This window comes from Mus musculus, chromosome 3 (assembly GCF_000001635.26).
Source record: "Mus musculus strain C57BL/6J chromosome 3, GRCm38.p6 C57BL/6J".
Classification (NCBI taxonomy): domain Eukaryota; kingdom Metazoa; phylum Chordata; class Mammalia; order Rodentia; family Muridae; genus Mus; species Mus musculus.
In genome coordinates this window covers 102462616-102489921 of record NC_000069.6, presented here as the reverse complement: position 1 = coordinate 102489921, position 27306 = coordinate 102462616, and the positions used below count along the sequence as shown (strand labels likewise).

Sequence of the window (27306 nt, the reverse complement as noted above, 5' to 3'; positions counted from 1 at the left end):
AAGAGTGTCTGTCCCCTTTCTCTCTCCAAAGGGTTGCCCCTCTCTCAGACAGGGGCTCCTAAGGTCAGGACCACACAGAATCATCTGGTGGATTAGAAGGATCCTTTCCTCAGATAGGTGCAGTCATGCCAGGGACAGGGTTTGGAGAGTAGACCCTTTTTCATCTCCTTGGCTTAATGCCTTGACAGTCTGCACAACTGTGATCTGCACAACTGTGGGCTTCTAACTCTGTCTCTCCACCATTGATGGAATAATACTTTCCTTCCAGCCCATCCAGCTGACTTCTCAAATGACGGTGTCATCCCGAGGACCAGGAACCTCAAATGACTGTGCTTTGCTGGAAGGGGCAGGGGATGTGCCTGTGGATCCCAGGGAACGGTCGGGAAGGGATGCTTCAGGGAATTGTACTGGTAGACCATGAGTGTAGCATAGCAGAGAGAGAGCTTGGGACCACTCGTCTTTCTGTCCATTGGCCAGGCTGCCTTGCTCGCTGCCCACCCTGTGCAGTCTCTTTCCATGAAAACTCCAGGCTCTCTAACCGCTCTTTCTTCCTTGTTGCCTCCTTTAAGAAGACAGAGCCCTCAAACAGCCACCATCATTGCATCTAATCCCCATGCCACCCTAGCAGCCACCTGCTGGCCCTTACTCACCCAATAGTTCCTGTGTTGTGGAGACTCTCTCCCATCTGTACCATGAAGCATGCAGCCTCATGCTTCATGACCTTCAAGATCAGGAGTTAGCAGTTGAGGGTACTGCCATGACCATGCCTGATCCTGTGCTTGAGTGGAAGCCCACTGGCAATGCATAAGAAAGCAAGAAAGTACTAACCTGTTTGTGCATGTATGTGCATACACACATACTTGAACACATAGGTGTGCACACACGCCACACAGGTGCCACATCTTTTTTTGCACCAAACTGCCACAGCAAAACTTGAACCTCAGGGGTGGCTGTCCATCCTTACTTCCTGATAGTCTTCATTAAAATGTCAAAATCCCTTTTCTTTTGGGAAATCTCTCTATAGAGCTACGATGCTAAGTGGGTATACGCAGATGGTAGATTCTGTTCATTTAGAATGTTGCTGTCACATGTGGTCTATCCTGTAGCACCCACTCACCCGAGGCTACTTGTGCTCAGGGACAAAGTGGCAAACTGCAGCTTCGCCATCTCCTGTCCTGTGTCCTCAGCTGGGCTCCCAGCCCTGACTATTGTGCCTCAGAAACCCATGTTATATTAAGGAAGAACAATGTGAGCCTCGCAGCCTCAGCCAGGCCCGAATTCCTCAGGGGTCACAGCCTGACTCGGGATCTGCCTGGCTAAGTGTCTTACACAGTGCTGGGCAGGCGTGGGTAGTTGATAAATATCATTAAATGGTATGGGGGTGACGAAGACCACAAGAACAGGCCCTTTCTTAGAGGCTTGGTGCTAACTTGTTAGGATGTCCTGGATCCCCGTACATGCCAGATGGCCCAGGGTCTGAAATAAACAGCCCCAAGTCCAATGGCACTTGTTGACTAGAACAAGCACTTGGTTTCAGCAGGAGGGAGATCAGGCTCTTGGCTTAAAGGGCAGTGTTTGTGCTGCTTACAGCCAGGAAGCAGGTTGTGCGTGTGAAACCTGCAGAGTATTGGTGAAGTGCCTTTCCAAACTCCGAGGAGGAGCCCTAATTTGTGGCCTCTGCAGCTTTCTGTGGTGTTAAGTACATCCACTGCGGCCAATTCCAAGTTATCGTGTGACCTCACAAAGCCTGGAGACGGTAGAGAAGTTTGTGGTGGAGCAGGTGTGAGCCAGTATGGGCTTGCGCTAGCACTCGACAAGAACACATTTTCCTGGATGAGGAAGGAGGATTCCCCTTCATCATTGGAGCAGCCATCTTCTGCCTCCTCCTGCCTGCCTTTCAGATATTAGATGAATCATGTGTTCTTTCAGGAAATCTGCTGCCACCTGAGAGGAAACTTGGTTTCTTTGTGTCATTGCTCATCATGGACTGCCTTCTAGATTGGTCTGCAAACCCCTTCAGAAAGGCAGGGACTACAGGAGTTTGTTCACCAACATCATGGACGCCCTGCTAAGGTCCCAACACAATGTGTTGTTGAAAGAATGAAGGAGGCTCTGCCACTGGCTTTAGGCAAGCCACCTTTACCTTTACCTGTGGCTTTTATTTTCCGAGACCAATAAGGAGGACCGGCCTTTCTCTAGGACACTGGGCAGATATTATACATGGTTACATTTGCTGTTGTGTTGACAACAGGTTCCTATTGTGAGCACTCCCTTGGCAGTTCATTTTCCTGTACATAAACAGAGATACTCAGGATGGGGCAATTTGACTTCTTATTAGTAGTTGTTGGACTTTCCTTTGTTGCCCTACTGCTGCAAAAGGACTATCAGTCTGTCATCTGGACTACCCTGTTCCAACATGGGCAATCTAGAACACCCTATGGCCATCTTGAGACAACTGTACACAGATCAACTAGGCTGGTCACCTAGGCTCCTGATGGGGAAGCCCCAGGCAGGCCTGTGTACAACACTTTGTATCAGACCTTTTGCTACAGCAAGCCTTCATGGTTACTGTCTCTATTTCCACCTTGGCCAGAGGAGAGAGCACTTCCCCTAGTTGCCTAACAGAGAGACTGCTGTGAGGATGCTGAAAGGCACGGCTATGGGTGGTCCAGTAAATGACTGTGATTGGTCCAAATGTTCACAGCTAGTTTATATAGATAAGCTTTTCAGGCTCACTCAGTACATTGGCTGGCTCATTCTTCTGAACGTCTCCTGGTATGGCAGCATTAGGCACAATCAGGTTTTTCACAAGCATCTTCTTATGTCTTTCAGTGTGTGTGTTGAGGACACCATAGAGGGGTAGCAATGACAGCAGAATGGCCTCAACCGCTCCCTAGTGCAGGCCAACTGTCAAAGCAGCAAGGCCAACTACTGCTTGACCTCAGAACCTGTCCTTTAGTGCTCCAGAAGGTAGCAGCCCTCCTGAGCATTATGGTGAGCATCCTGGTGTCTCACTTTCCAGTGACCTGCCAGGCATCCTGATTCCTAGGTAGACTCACCTCCCAAATAAGTGGTCCCAGCAGATATTCCAGACAGTTCTGCTGGAGGGAGTCCCAGCCACAGCTGTGTTGTGGAAGTCAAGCAAGCAGCTTCCTGTGTGAGCTGTCTAGTCTTTAAAGCCAAGAGTCTGAGACCACTGGCTTAGTTCTTCAACTTCTCGCACCCAAGGCTGTATGGAAACTGCAACACTAGGGGGCGTCACTTGCTGCTTCTGCCTACACACAGTTGTTGCCAGTTACCAGGAAAATACCGAGAACAAATTTGCCAGACACCAGCCCTGAAAGACTATCTTCCTTCTTTCTTTATGGCTAGAGCACAAGAACTTTCAGACAGCTGATGGGTGACATTATTTTTCCTTACTCATAAACAGAAAGATGTGTGGTTTCTCATGATTCTTTCAACACTACAATTTCATTGACCTTTGAATTTAGCGTATTGTAATTCTTTAGTGTTTGCAGTTTTCTCGTCAATGACAGACAGATAGACAGATAGATACAGGGCCAGATAGACTAGGAAGCATGTAATAGGGACAAGAGGTTTCTAATAAATTTCTTTCTTCTTTTCCCTTCCTCTGCTTCATTGTGTTTTACCCTAATAGCCAACCCTGTGGTATTATGTTTGTCTTGGTGGTTCTCTCCCTCAAAGGATAACATCTTCATTAGACAGTTAGGACACAGAGATTCCTGGCGAATGATTGCAGTAGAAGTTATTTATAATTACCAATTTTGGTAGGACCAAAAAGTGCCTCCATTTTAATGTTTGCTGAGGAACACAGGCAAAAACCCTCTCACGCTTCTGTTTTGGTAGCTTTCACCCCAAATGGGAGCCCCTATGATTCATTTCAGTGTCCAAGGAAGATAGAGTACCAGATTGTCTGTCCTGGTCCAGCACTCTCCTACGGGGCCAGTGGCGAAAGATACGACCTGGCTCCTTGCCCTGAACTGATTGCTGAATTAAACTTCCTCAGAGGACATGGCTCCCAGGCTTGTATGCCCACCTAGGAATGAGCAATGGTAACTAAGAGATCAACTCCAAGCTGTGGAAAGAAAAGAAATGGCTATAGGGCAAAGCATTGCTGGTCCATGTGACATGGCCACCTGGAGGTAAGAGGTCCCTACAACTCCATGACGGTTTTGGTGGCTTTAAAGGCCTTATGAAAGAAAGGGCCCCTTGGAGGAGAGCTGTGCATTCTCTACTGACATGCTGGATCTGGGCAAAGAGGTGGCTGAGGGCCTGGGTATAATAACAACAGCAAGAACAACAGAGATGCTGTTTGCTGAGGCTAATGTGCGGTGTCAATTATTCTGTAAGCATCGTTGTCCTTGATTATCACAGTGATATGATCCCCATCTTACAGATGGCATAACTGTGTCTTAGCCCACAAAGGAACATTACGTCCCGGGTCGAGATGTGGACACAAACCTTCTACAATCCTTGTTTGGGGATTTCTTCCTATCCCACTCACTTCCTGTACCTTAAAACAATACCTCCAGCTCCAAAATATTTTAAGGACTGATGTCTGCATTCCACTTTCCAAGACTTAGCCGATGTAATGAGGATGGCAGCTCTTTCTCGAACAGCTTTATGGACTGAGTACCGAACGGGGTGTTATATGACCTCTCCCTTTAATCGTTTTATAAGGGAACTATTGTGATTAATCTGCTTCCACCACTCAGGAAATGAGATTCAAGGAGTTTATGTAATTCATTTAATGTTACACAGGAAGAAAGGAGACTAATATTGGCCTGCTGGATGCCCTGTGCCTTTCCTAGTGGTGAGGATGTGATGACTGCTCACAAATTTGCCCCTGGGCTGGGCACTGCTCTGAGCCATTATCAGCCACATTAGTTCCTAGTATGAATGAAGGTTCAGAGGTTGTGTGTTGATAGAAAAGTTTAAGAGCATCAAACCTGAGTGCACCGAGAAGGAGAAGGCTCAACATGACAAGCTGGCTGATGGGTTCTTATGAATGAGAAGCCGGAGATGGATAGCTGTCCTGTGGAGGGTGAGGCTTGAAACTTCTGAGCCTGGGTAATGAACAACCTCATTGCCCCAGCTGTACAAGGCACAGTACCCAGGCAACTATGAGGCTATGTCTGCGGGAAAAATCCATGCTTCTATGGACTGAGTCAGGACTAAATTAGACATGAGTCTTCCAACACATCTGAATTTCATCACCATTATATCACTCTTTAGACCTTGTAAATTTTCATAATAATATTTTGGGAAGGTTGGAATAAGCTGTCTCCATCTGAGGTGTGTTACTTTAAATCTACATTAACAGACCAATAAAACAAGGTGTTGGCCAGCTAATCCCATACAGTCATCTCCTCAGAAGTATCCAGGCAGCAAAACCAGCCAGTCATGAGTACATGTCCTAAGGTGGCCCTGCAAGCACAGACCCTGGCCACACAATTTCCTGAATAAGGTTTTGGCATGGCTGGTGCTATGTGCCTGTGGCTAGCATCCTTCCTCAAGAGGGGTGGCTTACTATCTGCCCATCCCAGAATCGGTATCCCCTAGAGTTTGGGGCCTTGGATATGTGAGCTTTGGGAGCTTCATCTTTATCAAGTGTCATCATTGCGAGATAGTGTGGGGAGCTGGCAGGAGGCTGGGGCTCTCTACCGGTCAGTGTCAAGGACCACCCTCCAACATGGTGTTACTGTAAGGACGGTTGCACTGAAGCACAGGTTTTGGACAGTGAGTCCAAGCATTTGGAACTGGTTTTCATATACTTATTCCCAGTGCTACCAAGTCTGAGGAGGCTGGTGTGACCTTACAGGGACGTTCTCTGTCTGGACACCATCTTCTCATTTGCCTCCCTAGTGTCCCTGGACCAAGGACCATTCCTTTTGTTTGACTCTTATTCTTGCAGACAATTACCGGAAGCACCTCCATCCCTTCTATAATCCTGGAACAGTGGACCAGACACTCGTTTAGTAAAGACACCAGCTCTTCTCTACTAAAGGGCCCTCCCTTCTGTCTGCTCTAACCACCTAGAATGTCCCTGTTGGTTCTGATTTGCCCCCCATTCATACTTTCTAGAGTCTTTTCTCCAATGGTGACTTGAATCCTCAGCCTTCAACTTAGCCCTTCATTCTTTTAAAGATTCAAATCCACAGCTATCTCTAACTTCTAAGACAGCCACCCACAGACATATAGGTCTCTGAGGGGGCATGTGTGTCAAATCCTGTTCCATTTTAGGACACTGCATCTAGAGGGGAAGGTGATGACCCAGGAACTCGCACTGCAGATCATGGCCACCTCAAACTACTGAAGATCACTAACTGCTTCCTGTTCTGACCTTCTACAGTAAGCCACAACGGAACCACTTGTATCAGCTATTTGTTAAATCACCCAGGTGGCAAATACTTTTTGAGATCCTACTATGTGAAGAACACATAGTTCTCTGATGAATACAACAAATTTCCTCATTTCCTACTCTTTTGGAAGAGGAAAAAAAGAAGGAAATAAATGTACAGAGCACTATGGGGTAAACAAAGCAGACCGGATTTGGTGAAAGTGGAGACCGATTCCGGATTAGAATGGTTAGCAGGTGACATCCTGGCAGACATAAATGACAAGCGAAGCTAACCATACATAGATGAGTGGTTAGTGACCCCATTGACAAAAACAGCACCTGCCAAGATCCTGAGATGGCTGCACACAGTGTATTAAGGCATAGCACGATACCTGGGATAGCCTGTAAAGATGAGAATGAAAGGAGAGACTGGGGACAGCCATCTGGCTCAGCTAAGACACCATTTCTCCCCACTAGCATATGGAGTGAGACCCTTCTTTATTTGGGCGACTGTCTTGTGCACTGATAGTGTGGGTTCCTTAGCAGCACCTCTGGTCTTTTCCCACTGGACGCCAGTAGTAACCCTATTTTGTGAAAATCCAGACTGTTTCTAAGTATTGTCAAATGTCCCCATGGAAGGAAATGAGCTCTGGTGAAGAAGCCCTGCAATAAGGCCATGGCAAAGACGTGACTTTGAGACAAGGTCACATAGTCCTAGATGGCTTCCTTGAATTCCTGATCCTCCTGCCTCTACCTCCCAAGCTCAGGGATTACTGCTGTGTACTAGGAATGTGGGTTTTATTCTATGTGTGTGGAGAGCAATTAGAGGCTGAGACACACCACAGCATGATTTCCACCTGCAAGGGTGTGTTGGCTGCTTCACGATAAACTACTGTATTCAGGAGAACAAAATCAATCGAGAGGGGACTGCCAGGGGCGAGCAGCAACTGTGACTCAGACTAAACTGGCAGCAACACTGGCAAGAAGTGGCTACACAGTGCGGGTGATGCCAGCAAGACATACTGGCTACTAGGATAGGAACAGTGAGGAGGGAAGTAAAATTGAGGACAATTTCTACATTATTCTGTGGGAATAAAGTCTAGGAGAGTTGCTTGGGGGGAGGGGTCAACATTTCTAAATTTTTGACATCCATTAGCTATCCAAGTGATCCTGCTTGTAGAACAGAAGAGCCTGGGACCCAGGGGAGCGGTCCAGAATGGAAACAGACATCCAGGATCTTAGCTCGTGTTTAATGATGGGCAGGATGACAACATCCTGAAAGAGAATGATCTGGAAAATAAAGAAGATCCTGAACCAAGCTCTAGGGACTCTAATTTAGAGGTCAGGAGGAGACAGAGAAGTCAGAAAAGGAGACATGGGAGGAGTCAGCGAAGTTTAAGGACAATAGGAGTGCTTCCTGCCTTCAGGTCACCCTGCCACCATGGTCACATCTGCGTTGAGGTGTCCTCAGCCAGGCCACTGGGTACACAGGGAATTGCTCTCACATTCATCTTCGTTCGGCATCCATTCACACCACTGGGATGTACAATCCCCACGGTGCAGACTGGCAGATGACGGAATCCTTATGTGAAGAAGTATATGTGGGGACACGGACAAGTGAGAGCGACAGAAATGTATATCTATCACAGTCCGGTCACCTCAAGCCTCACCACTGAGATTAGAACCTGGAGACTCTGCCTCCTTCTTCTGGCCTTTCCCTCAGAGCCCCTGAACTCTGCCTCCCAGGTGTCTGCTTAGTGCGCAGCCCGGGATCCATCCAGGCATGGCCAGAACACTTCACTGGCTCCCAGGCTTCTGGGGGTGACTCCACAAATGCTCCGGCTCTTGAGACAAATGGTTACTCATCTGGCATCAGTGAATGCCAATTCCTCTCACTCTACCATGTGTCTGTAGGTCAGTTACTTTGTACATCTGAGCTGTAGATCCAGAAGACAGCAGTGAAGGCCTGGATGGGGGAAGGGTGGGACTGCCGTATATACTGACTCTCTTTGTGGTGCAGTGAGAGCCATTGCCAATCACTGATCCCCGATGGAGTCCAGAGACTGCTGGTAAATATTGTTATCTTTATTCCGTGGATTAGGAAACAGGCATAGATAAGTTCTGTGGTTTGCCTAACTTAGATGGTATGTGATAAGAATAGGAGGTTTTTCTGAATGCACGATACTCTCCCATCTCTTAAATGTGTTACTAAACTCAGATGATATCTGAGTTTTCCTTTCTTATGCAAAACATTTCCCGACTCACAAAAGAAAATGCTACAGGCAGGTTTGTTGAAGATTCTCCATCTCAAACATCTCAGGTCAAAACTCTGCCACCATATATCATTCTACAATACAAAATCATCAACAGAATAGAAATGACCGGAAAGTGAGCATTCTGCACACCGTCGTCACTTAAAATTACCTTTCTCCCTTTAATAAAGATATTTTACAAAGAACCTTTGGAGACATATTTGCTGCTTTATAGACTCCAAGCTTCCTGACACATCTTACTTCTTTTTTTGGAAAAACTCAAAATCAAGGACACTTTAAAAAATAACCCACCCTTAATATATTTTCTTTCATTTCTAAGATCCAGGGATGCTGACACATGGACATGCAATCCAGAGCTGGAGCCTTGGCTTCTGAACTCTTCAAAGGGGAACTGCAAAGCCTTGCCAAGTGTTCACACGTTCCCTGCGGAGGGCTCAGAAACAACACCCTTGAATACAGATCAAAAAGAAAGGTAATTTGTCTCCTTTTCCGTGGTTTGTCACGTTCAGGACAAGTGATCCCATTTGTCATTGTGAGTTTTGGAGAAGGCAGAAACATACTTCCCCCCACCCCCATGGGCACAGAAAAGGTTAGTCAGTGTTTGCTGTTCCCTAAGACCCAGGTGCAGCGCCTGATGTTTGGTCCACTCCACTCCAGCTCCCACCTGCTGGGGGTGGATCTCGGTCTGACGGGATAAGGGACTCTTCTGCTATGAATATCACTTTAAATGTGTCCTTGGTAGGCTAATGCCATTAGTTTTGTGGAGACTGATGTGTGAGTGTTGAGTACCCCTAAGATGGGCTCCATTTCCTTTCTCCCTGACACCCTATCATCCTGCAACCTCAACCAGTTTGGAAGAAGTCAGTGTCTGGTCTGGGCAGGAATTCAACCTCTGAGATGTCACAAATAATCCTCTTTGAGTCTCCGTGTTGAGAGCTGTGCCTAGGGGAGGAACATTTTACAAGAAGGGCTGGGATGAGCCCCAGGGGAGCAAGGCTTCTACATACAAACTGATCAGCCCTCAGGGCCACATCTGCCAGGCTCTCAAGGAAATTGAGACAGTGCCCTTCCTGGCTCAAGGGTCCAATCACAGTGGGGGTCACTTTCTCCTGTGCCCTACACTGAGAACCTGAGCAGTCAAGGTCAAGGACTGCTCCGGCTGAGGGCAAAGTTGGCCTTAGTCCTACCTAAAGGTGTCACCTGTGGTGTCCACACTGACCCTCCAGCTGCTTCTATTGGGAGACAGACTTAAACCCTCCAAGTCGCCATGAGAAAATCTTTAGCCCTCTGCTCGGGGCAGGAAATAATTCTGCCAACATTGCAATGGTGTTTCAGGCCTGCTGTCTTTTAATATCTGTGTCTTTTAATATCTCTATCTATCTATCTATCTATCTATTTATCTATCTATCTGTCTGTCTGTCTGTCTGTCTATCTATCTATCTATCTATCTATCTATCTATCTATCCATAGAGAGAGAGGGAGAGAGAGGGAGAGAGACAGAGACAGACAGAGACAGAGACAGACAGAGACAGAGAGAGGTGTGAAGGATGGTTTTGTAAGAATAGCAGCTCCATCCAAAGTCATTGCACCCACACCAGGACCAAAGCATCTATCCCAGTGACAGGACTGGGAGAGGCCACAGCATCTCTCTGACCTCCAGTAACAGAGACAAGTGCTTGTGTCTCTTACATGATCACTGTCATGGTCACATTTAGGGAAACAGAGGCCATTTAAGATGAGTCTGCACATGTGAAGCAAGGCCAAAGACTATGAGTGACCATTAGTGTTTCTCTGCCAGAAATGCAAACCTCAGGGTATAAAAACATCACAGCTTTGATGGAGATAAGTTATCACAAAGCAGACAAAGAGAAGAATGGAGGGCTGTGTGTCAGGAGAAGAGATAGAGGAAAGGATGATGAGACAGGGAGGATGGGTGGGAAGAGGAGGAGGCAGGGAGGATGGGTGGGAAGAGGAGGAGGCAGGGAGGATGGGTGGGAAGAGGAGATGGATACTGAGCTACAGAAGCCCCGACTTATGAGGAGCAGGCTCAGCACCAAGGACTTCATTTACTGCTGACATCTAATCTATGTAACATCTCTGTGATGGGCCAACTAGTCTACCTAGTAGAAGACATCAACACTTAGGGAACAAGGTTATCTAACACCATACAATGAGCGGAGACTGGACCCCAAAGCTGTCTGGTTTCAGAGTTCTACTCTTTTCTGTAACCCTTTAACACTCTGTCCTCTATACCAACAGCTTTCAAATAACATATTTAAAAAAAAAAACTATACCTCGTAGTTTAAATAGAAAACATTTCCCATTATTAGCCAGTCTGAACACTTCACGCGTACAGGTGCACAGGAACATACAACTGATGACAAGATTTCATGGTTACTCCCATTGTGAAGTGGTCTTTAAATCTGTTACTCAAATCTATCTGTCCTTCCTCCCTGCCTGCCTTCCTCTTTCTCTTCTCCCTTCTTCCTCCCACCCCACTTCCATGTCTCTCCCTCTCTTCACATTAATGAGAATGGTAGTACTAAATTTATCTCCCAGTCTGCTAAACGGGTCCCGCCCTGTATTTTGGAAGACATTCTTCTTCCTCTGGGCAGGTGACCTGAACCGTTTCTCAACCTTCTGCTGCTCTGAGAGGGTGGGGGCAGTGTCTTGCGCTGAGGCACACTGCTAATTGTGTACTCTGAGCATCCCTCTGCCAAAGGGACATCATTAATAAAATATCTCAGAAATTAGAAATATCTGACAAAGAGCCACTGCTTGGAGAGGACTCAGCCCAGGAAATCATCCAGAGGACACAACTGCTGCTCGCGGGCCCCAGCGGGTGATATTTTAGGCAGTCGGTGCGTGTTTTTCTGCAAAAGAGACTATTTCCTCTCATTCAGAAACTAAAGAACTCATCTGCTCTATCAGGCCACGTGTGGTCACCATCTAACAATAAATGCTAAGGACAAATGGATGCCAGGGCTTGTGGGGTTCTGCCCCTTACTGCAACAATAAAATTGTCCCTCTTAATTCTTAGGATCTGAAATTGGGCTGCTATTAGGGGGTGTGCTTCCCACCCTGGCTTAGGACTTGGGGATGAGTCTGTCTGGTCCTGGGGCAGTGGCTTGGGTTGGCTGAATCAGCTTTGGGTAAGGGAAAGCCCAGTCCAGGTCAGGTGTGGCCGAGGGGAGAGCCAATCCTGATGAGCTGAGGGCTGGTGACTTCACTTCAGAAATGTGCTCAGTAATTGAGAAAACATGTTCCTGTGATGTCCTCACGCAAAAATCCAGATTTGTGATTTTTTTTTTTATTCCTAAGAATTCCTTGAATATTTGCTGTGCGTGTCTGTACAGACTCCCGAGCAACTTCTAACTTACTACACTATTTTTCCCCCCTGTGGTGGCCTAGCTTAAAGGGTAGGATTCTGATGGGGGACCTTGGGCAAGCACCCACAGGCCCTGGAGAGGAGCAGGAAAGGGGAAGAGAGCCTGTATCTCTCATTCTTTGAGAGGAGGTAGATGAGGCAAGGCAGCCTGGGTCCCCACAAAACATCAGCTGTATTCTGAGTGGGGCCACTCAGAGCCAAGCCAGCCCTGACTTCACCCTGCCTTCAGCTTCTAATCCACGCAAATAGCAGGAAAGCGCTGACTTCCTAGGTTTCTTCAGAAGGTGCTTCCCAGCCATTTCTCCTCCCTGGCTCAACTGCTCCATGTGGCTAGTACTTTGATGCCTTGACTGGAGGTAAGTAATGGAGTCACAGAAGTTGGAACAACACACAGACCATTCTGGTGGATTTTATGCTTGAACTTCCATAAAACCTTACAGCGCCCCACCCACCTGCCCCCCAACTTCCCTGGGATCTCCTGGCCTTTCACTTCTCTCCCCTTCTGAGCTTATGACGACACAATTTGTAATTCTTTAGGTGATGGTGAGAGTTTAGATCAAAAGATAACGAGCCTTCTCACAAATTTTGTTGGAGTCATTAAGATTTATTTTACCCCCTAAGACTGATGTAGTAGACTGAATAGGAATGGCCCCATAGATTTATGTGTTAGACTACTTCATCTTTTAAGCAAGTTTGAGACTGTTATAGACTATGGGGACTTTTGAAATTGGACTGAATGCATTTTTACATTGTGTTATGGCTACAGGCCTATGTGTGTCAAAGAGTGGAATGTGGTGGTTTGAACAGGAATGACTTCCATAGACTTGTGTGTTTGAATGCATGGCTAATAGGGATTGGCACTATTAGGAAGTGTGGCCTTCTTGGAGAAAGTGTGTCACTGTGGACATGGGCTTAGAGGTCTCCTCAAACTACACTCAGTGTGGTACACAGTCTCCTTCTGCTGCCTGTGGATCAAGACATAGAACTTTTGGCTCCTTCTCTAGCACCATGTTTGCCTGCATGCTGCCATGTTTCCTGCCATGATGATAATGGACCAAACCTCTGGCAAGATAGCCCCAAATAAATGTTTCCCTTTTTAAGAGTTGCCATGGTCATGGTATCTCTTCACAGCAACATAACTCTAACTTTTACAAATGGAGAGTCTCTGACTTCTAACCCTCCCATTACACTTCATTTTGAGTCACAGTCTCACTATGTTGCTCAGGTTGGCCTTGAATGAGAGTGTGTCCCCATAGGCTCAGCTGTTTGTTTACTTGGTCTCCAGTTGGTGGCACTGTTGGGATCACTATAGGAGGTATAGCCTTGTTGGAAGAAATATGTCACTGGGGATAGGTTTAAGAGTCACGTGATAATCCTAGTTCACTCTGCTTTCTGCTCTCTCTTGGAGATATAAACCCTTAGCTGTTCCTGATGTCATGGCTGCCAATGATTCCAAATTGTGAGGGACATTTATTGCTCTGAAACCATAAGCCAAGCCAACCCTTCCTTCTAGACGTCACCTTGATCATGGTGTTTATCACAGCAACAAAAGTAACTAATACAGCTGATCTCAGGGGGACATTTTGAAGAAGAGGAAATAAGACATCCAAACTCAAAGTTTTGATTACTCTTAAACAGTTGTAAATGTTGGCTCCACTGGGTCTACAATCCAGCAAAATAGTAGATGCCCTGTCCCCTTATAGTGGGCCATTCTTCTTTTAACTTTCTGTGTTCCCTAGTCCTTTGTGGCCTGACCCCTGTGTATGACCTTGTGAGCAAGTGTTCTCTTGATTTTCGATATAGCTCCTTGTTACAGAATTATGATTGTGTTTGTCCTGGGTCCCACACAGTGCCCTGCTTCCAGGAACATGCCAGCAAAGAGTCCAGTTGAGAGAATGAAATCAAATGGTTAACTGTGGGAGTGGCAGCTGCCCTCCTTGGCCTAAATCTGGGCGCACACATTGAGCTGCAACATCCTTCTTCCCCTTGAAAATGTGACAAGATACTCAGGATTTCAAGCATGCAGAGGAGTTGTTATTCAGTAAAGGGAACCAAAATGCTCCGAAGCCTGCCAGCAAGCATGGCGATTCTTGAGGAAGGCCTTATTTCGAGAGAACTATCTAACATTTTCTGACAGCAAAATCTGAGAGCTGAGGCTCCAAAAGAAAACACCATACAAATACCAAGATATGATGAGAAAGACAGATGAGTAAATTCCTAGGGAAGACATGAGGGCCACCAAAAGATTTCTTGCCCCCAATGAAGCAGAAGTGTTATATATACAGAGACACAAGAAGTACAAAAGTGTTGCCCTTCTATTAAAAATGAAAGCATTGCAAAGGGAGGTCAGCTCCCCAAAGCCCAGACTCCCTTCCATCCCCACATGGAGAAAGAGCTTTAGGGGAAGGAAGCTCCTGTTGGCTTTGTGCCTATGTTATGCCAGGCTCTTTGGCATTCTAATCATCCTATCCCATCAGGGCACAGCAGCCATACCACAGTGATGTGCACTTTGTACACAGGGGTGAAAACTGGTTCTTTGGATCTCTGCTCTCCACAGAGTGCTGCCTGCTTCTTCTCCAATTTATTATTGGAGCATCTTTCAGTCAATGAGAAACCCATATGACTTCTCTCTTTTGTGTGTGTGTGTGTGTGTGTGTGTGTGTGTGTGTGTGTGTGTGTGTGTGTAGTCATGATCAGAATGCAGAGGGAACCTGTCTCTCCTGGCAACTCCCACTTGCCACAGAGGACTTAACACGCGGTTATTCATAATGATGAGGCAGTACCTCTGTCTGCTGACCTCTCAACCAGGTCTACTCAGATCCAAAAATGGGGTATCATTTCACCAGACTGAATAGGGAAGAGCTGCAAGTCACCATCATGAGTAATGATGGTTGTAAGCCACAGAGCTGGCTGCAAACCACGGGACTGATGCGACACTTTCCCCTTCTCTAACGTTGGCAGTGGCTGAGGTCTTGCCTCCACCAGGAGGGACTGTTGTCTCTAAGCTTCCTTAGGAACAGCATGTAGAACGCCAGCCTCTACTACAGAAGGAACAGCCAAAGGAAACAGGAAAAACCATCAGTGGCCACGCATTAATATTCTCTCCCATCTCAGTGACTTAAGGGTGAGCAGTGACTATGTGCTCCTATAACATCGTCCAAGAGAGCAAATACCTTGTGGTTACTTGGAAACTATTCCAGTATCAGTGGGTTGTAACTGCCCAGGATGGGATAGCGTCTGTGTGCCAAACTTGGGCTGCACATTCGGGTCAACTTCATAGCCAGACTCAGCCACTCATCAGAATTCCACCTGCAAAAGCCACCCAGGCTGTGCCAGAGCTGCTCAGGCTGCTAGATTACTGATGAGTTTTCACGGAAGCTCTGACTGTCTAATTCTGACTCACACCCCTACCAATAAAAAGACTTGCTGCACGTGCAAAAGGGTTGCCAAAGTCTTGGGCAATTCAGAAAGCATTGTAGCCAGCCCTACCTGACAGATTTTTGTCAACCGATCAGTCTCATTTGTAATCCCTTTAAATCTCCCTTACCCCTCCCCCCACCGTGTGTGTGTGTGTGTGTGTGTGTGTACATGTGTAATGTTGGGCGTTTTTCTCTTCCCTTTTTACCTTATCTTTTTTTTTTTTTTTGGAAACAGGGTGTCTCACTAAATTTGGAAGTCACTTTTTGGGCTAGACTAAACCAGCCAGAAAGTTCTAAGGAGCCTCCTGTGTTTGCCTCCCTGGTGCTAGACTTGCAGGCTCATGTCCGCACCCCTGGCTTTTTAGATGGGTGCTGGAGATTTTAACTTTGGTCTTCATGCTTGCCTGGCATGCACTTCATCACCTGAACCACCCATGTCCTTCCTGCTTCTCCTCCTTTTTCCTTGGGTCTCATTAAGGATCGACTCTGAAATCTAAGTACCCTACATTCAGTTTCTCTATCTACTATTCTACTCATTCTATTTCTATCTACTAAGTTGGGGATAAGTCAAAAATGTGTGTTTCAATACATTCTACAAAAATACTATTTTTTATCCTTTTTGTTTGGTTGGCTTTGGTCCCATGATGGAGCCTTGGGTCAGAGGTGAGGATAACTCGAGCTGTTCTGTTTGAGAATGGTCACTGGTGCCTCGGGCAGCAGCCCTTCCATGAGGCATTGCTAGTTTATTCTTTCAAATGAATTGTTGAAATTTACCTTCACAGCTTGGCTGGTTGTATTAATTTGATATCAACACGTGCTCATGCTGAATCACGTGCTTGCTGTTAGGGCCAGGGGTGAAAGGACGAGGCTTCCCGCTTTAGGGAGGGCACCTCCTATTGCCAAAGGATAATCCCTTTAACAAGGAAGGGGAGGATTTTCCTTAGCCTGGGAACTCCCCAGCAGTCAGTCCGTCTGCCTGTGCTTTCAACAGCATATGGCTGAGGAGGAAGCTGCCATGCCCTGATCCCCTCTCTCCCTCCTCCACTCTTTCTGCTTTGCCTCTCCTGCTGGTCATTTGCAGTGAAATTCCAGTCACTGAAGACAGAGGGGTGACACCTGGCAGGACCACAATATTGTGGTCCCCCTTGTATGGAAGCACTGAGTCTGATAAGCTGATACTCAGAGGACACAAGCTAGAGCTTCTAAAGTCCCAGCTCTACGGCTGTGTCATAGATGCCACCAGAGAAAGGAGAATGGCCTTCATTGATGACTGCCGAGGGGATTCTTCACTGGAAGCGCCATTTACGCACGCTCAGTTGCCACCGTGACCTCTGACATTTAGTAGGTGAGGCAGGGACACTGGACTTCCTATGTGGGTAGCGCGGTCACACTTAATCAAGAATTGCCCTGGTGTGTCAACGGCTCCATTGACAAATACTACCATGCAATGCACTCCTTGGATTCCATGAGGTGAGTGACTGGTTCTCAGCCACAGACTGCTGCCTTTTCCTTTCTTAGAACAGAGAAACCACCATCGGAAGATTGCTCAAAATACAGGAGAAAGTAACCAAGAGGCCATCTCCACTTTGCTATTTGATTCTCCCTCCATCACACTCCAAGGCCTGTAGGTCTACAGAATTCCTCAAACATGGTATAGAATCCACAGAAGAAACATAACTCCAAGAAAACATAACCCCAAGCAGCACTTTCTGTGGAGGGGGTCTCACTTTTCCAGTCCTGTCTAAACTTTGTGACTGAAGGTCTCTTCCCTTTAGCTCAGATAGGAGCATCTCCATGATATGCATAGCTGCTGGAAAGCCAGTGATCCCAGAGCCTCAGTTTCCCTATTTCGTATACTGGCCTCAGGGTCACTTTAGTCTCACTATTTAGAATCAGGACTCATAGCCATAGCCTCACTGACAAGATGCAAACATCCCAGGAAAGGGTTAGGAAGGGTCTTTCTTTCCTCTTTATTTATCTGGCTGACGTCACTATGACATGACACTAATTCCCTCAGAGTTAATCTTAGAACTAGCTAACCGTGAGAGCAACAGTACACAAGGTCAGGCGTGCCAGTCAAATGGAGAAAAGGGACACTCTCTGTAAACACAGGTCCTTTGCCCCTCAGACAACCAGAGATTTTGTATACATCCTCAGCAAAACCTACTTCATCACACTGGAAGGCCTGCTAAGATACTGAGGTGCTTGGCAGTTCTTATTTGGAGAAGGCAAATGGCCAGGTCCCTGGCTCAGCCTGTTACTGCTGTGTGGGGTCTAGGCACCGCTTCGTTGCATGCCTGGGCTCTGTTTTTTTGCAGTTCTGAGGCCCTGTGCTCCACAAGTGAGCAGCTGTCATGCTTAGCACTTGGTTAGAAGTATGTGATTTTCTCATCAGCTCAATCTCAGTAGCGATGAGAAACTTCCCTGGGGCTCCAGCCCTGCCCTGCCCTGCCCTGGTCTCCATGCTGATGTTGGCAGCTGGGGCCCCCTTTCTGGTCCCAGCACAGAATTCTCCCTGGAGGAGAATGGAGTGTGGTGCCTCATCCTTTCCTCCCACTGCCCTCAGGAGGCGGGGGCTGTAAGGTGGGTGAGAGGAGAATGTGAGAGCCCGTTCTTTGCTAAAGATTAAAAGGAAAGAACTGAGAGCCACCAGCATGAGGATGACTGTCCTGAACAAACTCAGCTCTGCAAACTTTTTGATATGCAGGTGGCTATCCAGGCATGACAGTGAGTTTGGCTGACTATTAAACCTTCTGAGTCACTGTGATAGTCTGTCAAATCATGTGTCCCACACCACAGAGACCCTGACCTCTGACACCTGGGACCCTTAACATTTTCTTGGGATGAGGGAAAGTGCAGAGATGTGTCATTAACCCCATCCTCTTTCAAGGACCCAGCACAAGGGACAGTCAAGTCTTCTGCATGTCATTACCAGCCATGCTGGCCTCATCCCCCAGACCACATTCTCCTCCAGCTGCGTGTCCCCTGTGAACCTCTGGGAATACCATCTATGATGAGTTAGTAATTCAGGTTGCCAGGCTGACACATGGCTTACTCAGCAGACGAAAACCGAATGTGGCCCGTGACTCTGGAGAGAGGGGAAGTTTCATTTGGTAGAGAACTGTTACACTGGCCAAGCAGGGTGGTAAGGGCGACTGCACTGCCCTCTGAACTGCTGGGAGAGGGGCAGGCAGCCCTTTTCATCAGTTATAACTGAGTTTCAGGAGTTCGAGACCCTGAGGAGACGTTATGGATGGGACCTCTGTGGCTAGTTCTGAGTTTGCAAAGTTCAGCTGGCCATGCCTATGGGGAGAGTAGACTGGTACTGCCAGAGAGGACTCTGGGAGGATGGGGGCAATACATCAAATGGCTTTTCTCCAGGGTTTCCATTGGCCTCCCATGATAGATGGGGGCAGAGGCACCCAGGAGAGCAGTATTTTTGGTCTGCAGCTGGGAACGTGCACTGAGTTTTCCTTAATACCCACAGCACCCAAAAGACTTCGTAGTAATACACTTTAACGCACGAAAGACCCATAAATTATCCTTCAAACTGCACAATTTCCAGTCTGGAACAACTTGGAAAAACCAGCCTAACAAGCAGGCTCTTCTTGACTCTCTGAAGTAAACCTGATGAGAAAGGTCAAGCCAAAAATCACCTTCCTTATGAATCTCAGAAAGTTTTAGGAAAGCAAGAGCATTGTAATCAAACGGTGCTAAAGACGCCTTATGTTTACATTGGATTCAAGTTTCAACACCCTGACCCCAGAATCCTCTCTCCCTCCCCTGCAGCTTCTCTGCCTGAACCCAAGAGCGACCGCTGCCCTTCCCAATCCCGGGTGCCAGCCTCTGCCACACCTGGCAGCAGACAGCTGAATGTACTGGGTGACCCAAGCAGTAAGGCTATGCCTTGGGATGCCCAGCAGGCCCCACCGAGGACCCTGGTGCTCGGCACTTGGAACCCAAGCTTCCAGAATCAACCCTTGGTACCCACAATATTACACTCTGAACCCTGCTACAAACACCGAGTCTAGATCACCCTGGCTGACAGTCCTCTTACCTAGGAGCAGAGAGGCGCTCTTGGGTCTGTGAGCACTGCCCAGTCGGCGTGCTGTGCACTCGCCCTCTACCGCGCGCGGGCTACTGTTCCGCCACCCCAGCGCGCTCGCAGCGCGCGCATCCCTCACTCCAGGCTCTCTTGAGCGCTGTCCCCTTCTAGCCTGAGAGCTCAGGCTGGGCAATGCAGCTTCTGCAGGCGCCAGTGTTGACTTTGGTACTTCTGGTCATCCAGGAACAGGGAATTTCACGACCAGGGAGACCCTCACTCCCTTCGCTTCCCTTGCGTGCCCACGATCTCGTGTTCCTACATCTACTCGGGACAGTTCTTTCAAGGGTGCGCTTCAGCCCACAAAGATCTAGCTAGACAGGGATCCAAGCACACCGTCCCAGGGAGCCCGGCAACCCCAGTCCGCCGCACCGCGTTGCACCCGTATCGGGGCTCGGCTCAGAGAAGCCTGACTCACCGATGCGCTCCCCTCCGGCTCCAGGCGCTCTCTGCCGTGCTGGAGCACAGAGCTTCTTTAACAGGCTTCCTGACTGTATTTAGCCCCTCCTCCAGGCTCGTCACACCCTCTCCAAATCCTGCCCCCCACTCACCCGACCCCTCCCTCTCTGGCCAACTCCAATCCCAGCCCGCACCTGCTGTGACTAGACCCAGGGGTCCGGGTTGTAAGGGTCCTGGGGACAAGGGATGGATAGCTCCCGAGTTGATGGGACATAGCCAGGAAAAGCCAGTCAGGGAAGAATTCAAAACCCCTGGTTTAGATGAAAATGCATGGTGGGGGGAGGTCACAGATGCAGAGAGAGATTTTCTAGGGCACCAGGCAAGGTAGCTGGCTCCAAACACCAATGGGCAGACAGGCTGAGCAGGGCTGAGTTGATTGGCTGAGTTGGAGTCCCTTTACCTCTTCCCCTGGCTCACTGCCTTGCTAGCCTCCTGGGGTGACTTAGTCTTCTTTGGTGGCCAGGATATCAGGTGTTGCTATCTCTGCAAATCTGAGAGCTGAAGGAACACTGAGAACACCCACAACACCGGAAACTCCTGGATTGGCCAGTGCCAGGGGTTGCTCTGAAACCAGGCAGAAGCAGAATTAACTAGAATGTCAAGACAGAGGTATATCTGCCTGAGGTCAAAGGAAGAGGACCTTAGGTGTTCAGATTACCCCAACTCCCACTCCCACTGCCAGCCTTAGCACTGGCATTGCAGGGGCCTCCCAGGAGAGCTGGTCCCTTGGAAACTGTAGATGGAACTGTGTCTGTATGTGCTCCCTGCGTGTTTCTAGATCTGGGGTCCTAGGGCTTCTGTCGGTTTTTAGGAGTCAGTAAACACAGACCCAGGAGAAAGCCAGGCCTTCTGCACCACCCCAGGGCTCACCTCAATTCTCTCTCACCTCTTTTGTCTACTTACTTATGGTGGGGGGTCCTCAGTTGGCCCTCCAGAATGTCTTGGATCTGATAGATTCAGGAGCTGATGGGGTCTTCCCCGTTTGACCTCCCCTTCCTCTATGGTGTTTACACCTCAGCTTCAAGGGAGAAATATGCCCTAAGTCAGCTTTTTCACCAAATGTGCACTAACAATTGTAATAAAATTCTATGGATTTTGGAAATGAACACACACACACACACACTTGTGTGAAATGACTTACTTCCTTCGGAAAGACATGTTCTATGCCCCACCCCCACCTTCATGAATGCCACAGGAAGGAATGGATGCAGGAAAGTGAGTGACAGAGGGAAGGTAAGGTACGAAGGTGACACCTTAGTCTAGGCAAGAATCATGCTCCATGAAGTTGGGATGGAGTGAGGCCCAGGTGGTCCTTTTTCCCCATTGAAGGTCACGTGGGAAGGAGAGGACCTATTGATGTATTTCCAGTCCTCTGAATTTCAACTTCCCTTTGACTTTGACTTTGTCCCCACACCTACCATCATGCCATTTCAGGTACTCTGGGGAGGATGAAGGAAGAAGAGAGTGAACTTTTTTTTTCCTTGTTAATGCTCTGTGAGGTCCAGGCTGGTGGATGAACACACATTAGGAGTAAAGGTGAGAGACCAGGCAACACCAGAATAGCAGAAAACAGAGCTGACATCATGGCCATGATGCTCTGTGAGGAAACTTATCACTGTTAATGAAAAACTAACAATTACCAGATAATAGGATACATTTCTCCATTAATCATTTCACATATAACACTGTATTTTTTTTAAAGCACAAGCTCAAATAATAACTACCTGTGCATTCAGGGGTGGAACTACAAATGACACAAGCTGAGCTTTTGTTTGTGTCCTTGTGGTGTCACCTTGAAGGACAGAAGGATTTCAATCACTTGTGTTTTTTCCAAAAGAAGAAATTTTAAAAAGCAAAGTGAGTAAGATCTAAGCCCAGCTGTCCTGCCCCCAAATTGTTGTTCATATTTACACGTCTTGATAAAAGTTCATTGCTAGCTCTAACTAGATCTGTTTCTGTCCCTGAATTTGAAGGATCTTAACCAAGTATGAATATATAAACAGCAATCATCATTTACCGAGTTTACTCTGCTGTGTACTGGGAGATGGCTGCCACCTGCTGCCACAATTGTTCCCATGATGGCTTGATTATTAGGTCCTACCACACTATTGGTCTCCCCAGGACCTGGCACAGGGACCTGATATGGTGATAGCCACTTGTGGGTGTCAAATAATCCATCCATCCTGGGTTGATTTTCATAACAGCTCAGCCTGGTTTCCAATGACCATAGTCCAGTGCCTACTCTTTTTGCCTTTTCCCCTTTCAAGGACTCCCACAGAAGTGTCCTCCTGGGTCACTGAGCAAAGGACCTCAAGGCCTGGCTCAGTTGCATTTACAGGAATGAAAACCAGCTGAGAGGGCAGTGACCAGGAGGCATGGTGCCAATCAGCAGAGAATGAGAATATTTTGATGTGCTAGATTTTCTCGAAAGAGCTTTTTATCCAGGGCATCAAAATAACCAGCAGCTGATGCACGTGCTGGCTTGGAGGACAGCGGGACAGCTTGTGGTGTGTACGGTAATTGTTGTTATTTCTGAGGATGTAGAAGCCTGCAGCCATTGAGAGCCTCATCAACAGCAACACAGCGCCGCACCGACCTCCTGGCCTGCCTCTGCCTCCCCTCCACGCTCCTTCCTCCAGGTGTTCTGGCCTAATTTCTAGATACCAGTCATATCTTCATCCCTGACTGCTCAGACACACTCCCCCAGTCACCAGTGTCTATTTTATGCACAGTTCTTGCTAGTTTTTTAGTCACTTGCACAGACTCTAGCAAGGACTACTTCATCTCAGCCCTCAACCCCAGCCCCATCCACAGTCCTTCTTCCTCTTTCCTTTCTTTTTTTTTTTCTTCTTTAGTTTTTGTTGTGGTTTGGTTTGATTTTTTTTTTTTTAAGGTACAGTCTCATGTCACCCAGACTGTAGCCCCCTTCCCATTAAATATCTGATTCTCCTGCCTCCACTTCCCTAGTGTGCTTACAGGCCTCGGCCACCATACCCAGTTTATGCAATGCTGGAGACCAAAATGCACGGAGGGCCTCATGGCTTTTTGACAAGCCTATATCCCTGGTCCTTCATTCCCTGCAGGGTCTGTCTCATGGGATGCTACTGAGCTGGGAACATAGCAGTTCCACTCTTGTCCTGTGGGGGCACTGTGGCTCAGAAAAGCAATCACCTTGAGAACAGGCGAGCTTTGGCCCATGCATATGACCTTGGGAGAAATAGCTAAACTGTTAGGGCCATAATAGTTATAATCACTATAAGACTATAATTATATTGATTAAATATATTAAATCAATCATTTAGAGTACCTGTTCTGCCCAGTCCCATTGTAGGCACTGAGGATTCAGGAAATAAAGCTGCCTCTAGACACTTGGAATTTAAGTTCTAAAAATTCCCATCACTGATTTAATACTTAACAAATGTAATTTGTTGAGTGTACATTATAAGTTTGGAGAGTACAAAGGAAGGCAAGCAACGATAGAGGTAATTCTCCTTAGGCACAAGGGGAGTCAAGAATGTCCCTAGGGATCAAATCCTGTCGCTGACCATTGTGAGCCTCCACCTTCTCAGTCTTTCCTGACTCTGATCCCTCAAAGATCCCTAGTACCCTTGGTTGCCATGTGGACCACCTAGATCAGGTGCCAATGCCCCTGCCCCGATACTGTCTTCAGAGGTCTCTGCCTTTGTAGCAGCTGCCTAGGGTCTCTTATGAGCCTGTGGCTCAAACAAGTATACCTCCATCCAGGTCCTATACATCTAGGACAGGACCTAATGCCACCACCTTAGAAATCCAGCTGACTATATTTCAAAAAATTCGGTTCTAGGACAGGAGCTCTATAAAAGGAAACAGAGATCAAGAAGGAATGTTCATACCATGTAAGCACCCACTACCTAGTGTAAAAACAGACCTATAAAGGAATGGAAAACCTGTAGGGAAAGATGTGGCCATTCAAAGGATATAGAGCTTGATCCACTTTGAGCTTCAAGGAGCCTCCATTATTGTCCTAGGTGTCCTTAGCCTAAATTCCACATTCTTTAAGGAGATTGTGTGTTACCTGTCCCTCCGTTCTCCTTGCTACTTGCTTTGCTTTGCTCTGGCTCTGACTCTGGCTCTGGCCTTGGGGTTTTCTTTGGCAGTTCATTTCATAAGTAATGGCAATAACTCTGGCCTCTAAATATGTTTACTAGGCCTCAAAGGCCATTGCTCTGATCCGTTCTTCTTGCCCATCTAGATATATCTCTTAGACTCTTCACACTTCTAATTGGGAGATTTCTCCAAGCCCCCAAATCAAGCCTGGCACCCTTTTTAGATGCTTCTATGAACAATCTATACGCCTTAGAGCGCATACCTAATACACTTTCATGAGTGAGATATTGTCTGTGCTTTGATGCATGAGTAAGAACCATAAGAGGACTGCTGGGAAGGGCATCGTCTGAGACAGAAAGAATGGCTTGGAACAAGAATGGGTCAGAACCAGTCTGGAATTGGTGGGGCTTGAGGTGGCTATGGGTGAAGTGTGAATGTGAGGTTCAGGGGGGTTGGGATATGATGAGTAAGAACAAATACGGGCCAACCACCTGGGTCTTGTTGTGCCAGTTTAGATCAACAATGATGAGTCCCTGAGCCAGGCACTGAGACATGATCATGTACTGACTCATTCAGAATAAATATAGTGTATAAACTGATTTAAGCAATAGGAAATGGCAGGGTAAGGGGCGGTGAGGGAGAGAAACAGGGCTCATGGATGCTCCTGTAGTCCTAGTTTGTCTGACCAGGTAGCTGAGAGTACCTGATATGGAGAAGGGCTATCAATGGCAGTTCATGTGGTGGGGGCCTGGGGGGAAGAGGTCTTTAGTTTAGGGGTTTGTGGGGGCTTGTGTGACAGTAGAGTGTGTGTACAATAGAGAAATAGAGATTGATGAGCAATGTCAAGGCACAGTGCACATGGGCTGAAGTAAACAGCCTCAACGTTGTCTCCAAGTCTACGCTGAAGGCTCACCTCCCCCAACAGTCCACAGAAAGTTCTTTCTCCTGTTCTTTGCCACCAGAACATCCTAAGTTATATATTGAGCTCTCTCTACCCCAGGTTTACAGGAAGACTCTGTGATCAAATCCTCCAAGCATTGCTTTTAATACTTTATGGGAGCCAAAGGAATTCAAAAAACTTGTTTTTCTTTTTTTACTTCTGCATGCTTGGCTTTCAAAAGCATTGTCTTGCTGTAGACTCAGAAATTCTATTCTTGATGTGGAAAGAAGAATATTGGCTCTTTCTGTGTTCCAACTACAGCAAGCCTAGAAGCAGCCTATGAGAATCAAGTGCTTCTGGAAGGATACTGGCAGATCACACACTGGGAAAAGTAAGAGAAAATGTCCATACATCTGCTAATGTCCGTCCTCACAGCAGGCAACAGGTTGACTCTCTCTGACGTCTCTCTCTGTCTCTGTGTCTCTCTCTCTCTGTATGTGTGTGTCTCTTTTCCTCTGTTCCTCTTGTCCTTCTCCTTCCTCCCTATATCCCCTTTTCCCCTCTCTTTTTCTTTTTAAGTCATGTACTCACACTATAACCTGGCTGGCTTTGAACTCACACCAGTTCTGTTTCCTAAGTCTCCCAAGCGCTAAGGAAACAAGAGCACAAGAGCAGCCACACCTCCAACACCAGGATACTCTCCCCACTAAACTCTAAAACCCTTAAGAACTGGAGGTAGCCGTGATAACACCTGCTGTGCTGCAGGTGGTAGACACACATTATCCCTGCTGGTAACAAGAGGCCTGGCTCAAATAGGTTTCACCTTCTGCCAGATTCTGAGTCTGGAAGGAGCTCCCTTGGGGCAGGACCTCAGCATGCTGCACCACCCAATCTCAGTTAGTTTTGCTCTCAGCAAAAAGTCTGGGGCTGTCTGCTGGTTTCTCAGGGCAATCACATTTCAGGGGACAGGTGACAAAGCAGACTAAGAAAGGTGTGAGAACTAACATGTAAGTTGAGTGGCGCTATTTGGGCATCACAGGGTTAAGGAGTAGAACACTAAATCTGTATGAGTTTGAAAATTGCTCACAGGGGGAAAACTGCATTGATTATTCTCCCCCCCCCCTCTCTCTCCTGTGCCTCAATACATGTCCTCCCCCTCCTCCTTGGACACTCACTCTTTTCTGGGTGTTCTTCAGCCCTGCCTCACCCTTAGGCAGACACAATCCTGAGAGGCAGCCCAGCTGCCTAAGTTAGAGATCCTCTTCCTCTGTGGGCCAATGTTCCTTAGATGGGATTTCCACAGTGTTCCAGCCATGTGCTTTTCTCTGTTCCTTCTCTCCTCCCAAACTCCTGCAAGCTCCACTGTGCAGTGGCAGGGACCATGCTATTCACAGTGTTCAGCACTATGCCTACACAAGGGAGCACACAGTAGGTGGACGGCTGCACACAGTAGGTGCTCCACTCTTAGCTGCTGCAGAACTATCATCAGCTGACATGCATACTCTTTGGTCATATCTTGAATTTTTGGTGGCTGTATGAAAATAAAAACTCACAGCCAGACTTTTCTGCGTAGCATATAACTTCCTCTGAGAAAGGTGGCTGCATACCCTCTCCTCTTGAACTCCTGGGCATACATGGTCCCCGAATGTACTGTCTCTCCCTGTATACTGGTAGGCTGGGCCCAGTGGGCTGTAGCAGGACTTGTGCTAATGGGGATGGACTTGAGTGAGCACCCCAAGATAGACCAAATGCGCCGAGGGGCTTCAGAGACCAGAAGTGGATTCCAGCTGGAGCTCCTTTTCCTAGCTCCAGCTCCTGGGCTGTTGCTGTCCTCAGGCTTCTTTGTGCCCTCATTCTGTGAGCCTGAACGGGCCGGGGCGGGGGGGGGGGGCGGGGGAGGGGTGTGGGTATTTTTTTGGTTCAAGATGGAGATTCATTTATCATCATTCTAATTTTACAAGTTCCCCCACGTGCAAAGATGACTCTGATCTTCATCAGGAGTTTATTTCTCCCTATTAGCATCCCATTATACAGTCCCTGACAGATTAATCACAGCTATTGTTGTGCTGTTTATTCGACACACTGTATAATTTTACTTTCAAAATGTTATTTTAATGAAGAAGGAAGTGCATTGGGGGAAGGCATTTTCCTGACAGACAGGCTTCTCTGGGCCTACCAAGCAGGTGTATGCTCACTGCTTGCAATAGCATCCTCTCCAGCAAGGGACTTGAGCCCTAACACCAGGGAGGAAGTGAGTCCTGGTGCTCTATGAGACAGCCTTCTAAATGTGAATAATGATGAATAACTCATTGCAGTTGACTTGTGTACTTTCCCAACA

General features: G+C 47.4%; 1 protein-coding gene across 2 annotated transcripts in view; it reads right to left on the bottom strand.

The window, feature by feature from the left end:
* Ngf (nerve growth factor) overlaps positions 1–20003 on the bottom strand; it is a 51095-nt gene extending 31092 nt beyond the window's left edge. For both annotated transcript variants that reach the window (NM_013609.3, NM_001112698.2), the window contains exon 1: positions 19962–20003. The gene's annotated coding sequence lies outside the window, so the exon portion shown is untranslated. The remainder of the gene's footprint in view (positions 1–19961) is intronic.
* Between the last annotated feature and the right edge of the window lie 7303 nt (positions 20004–27306).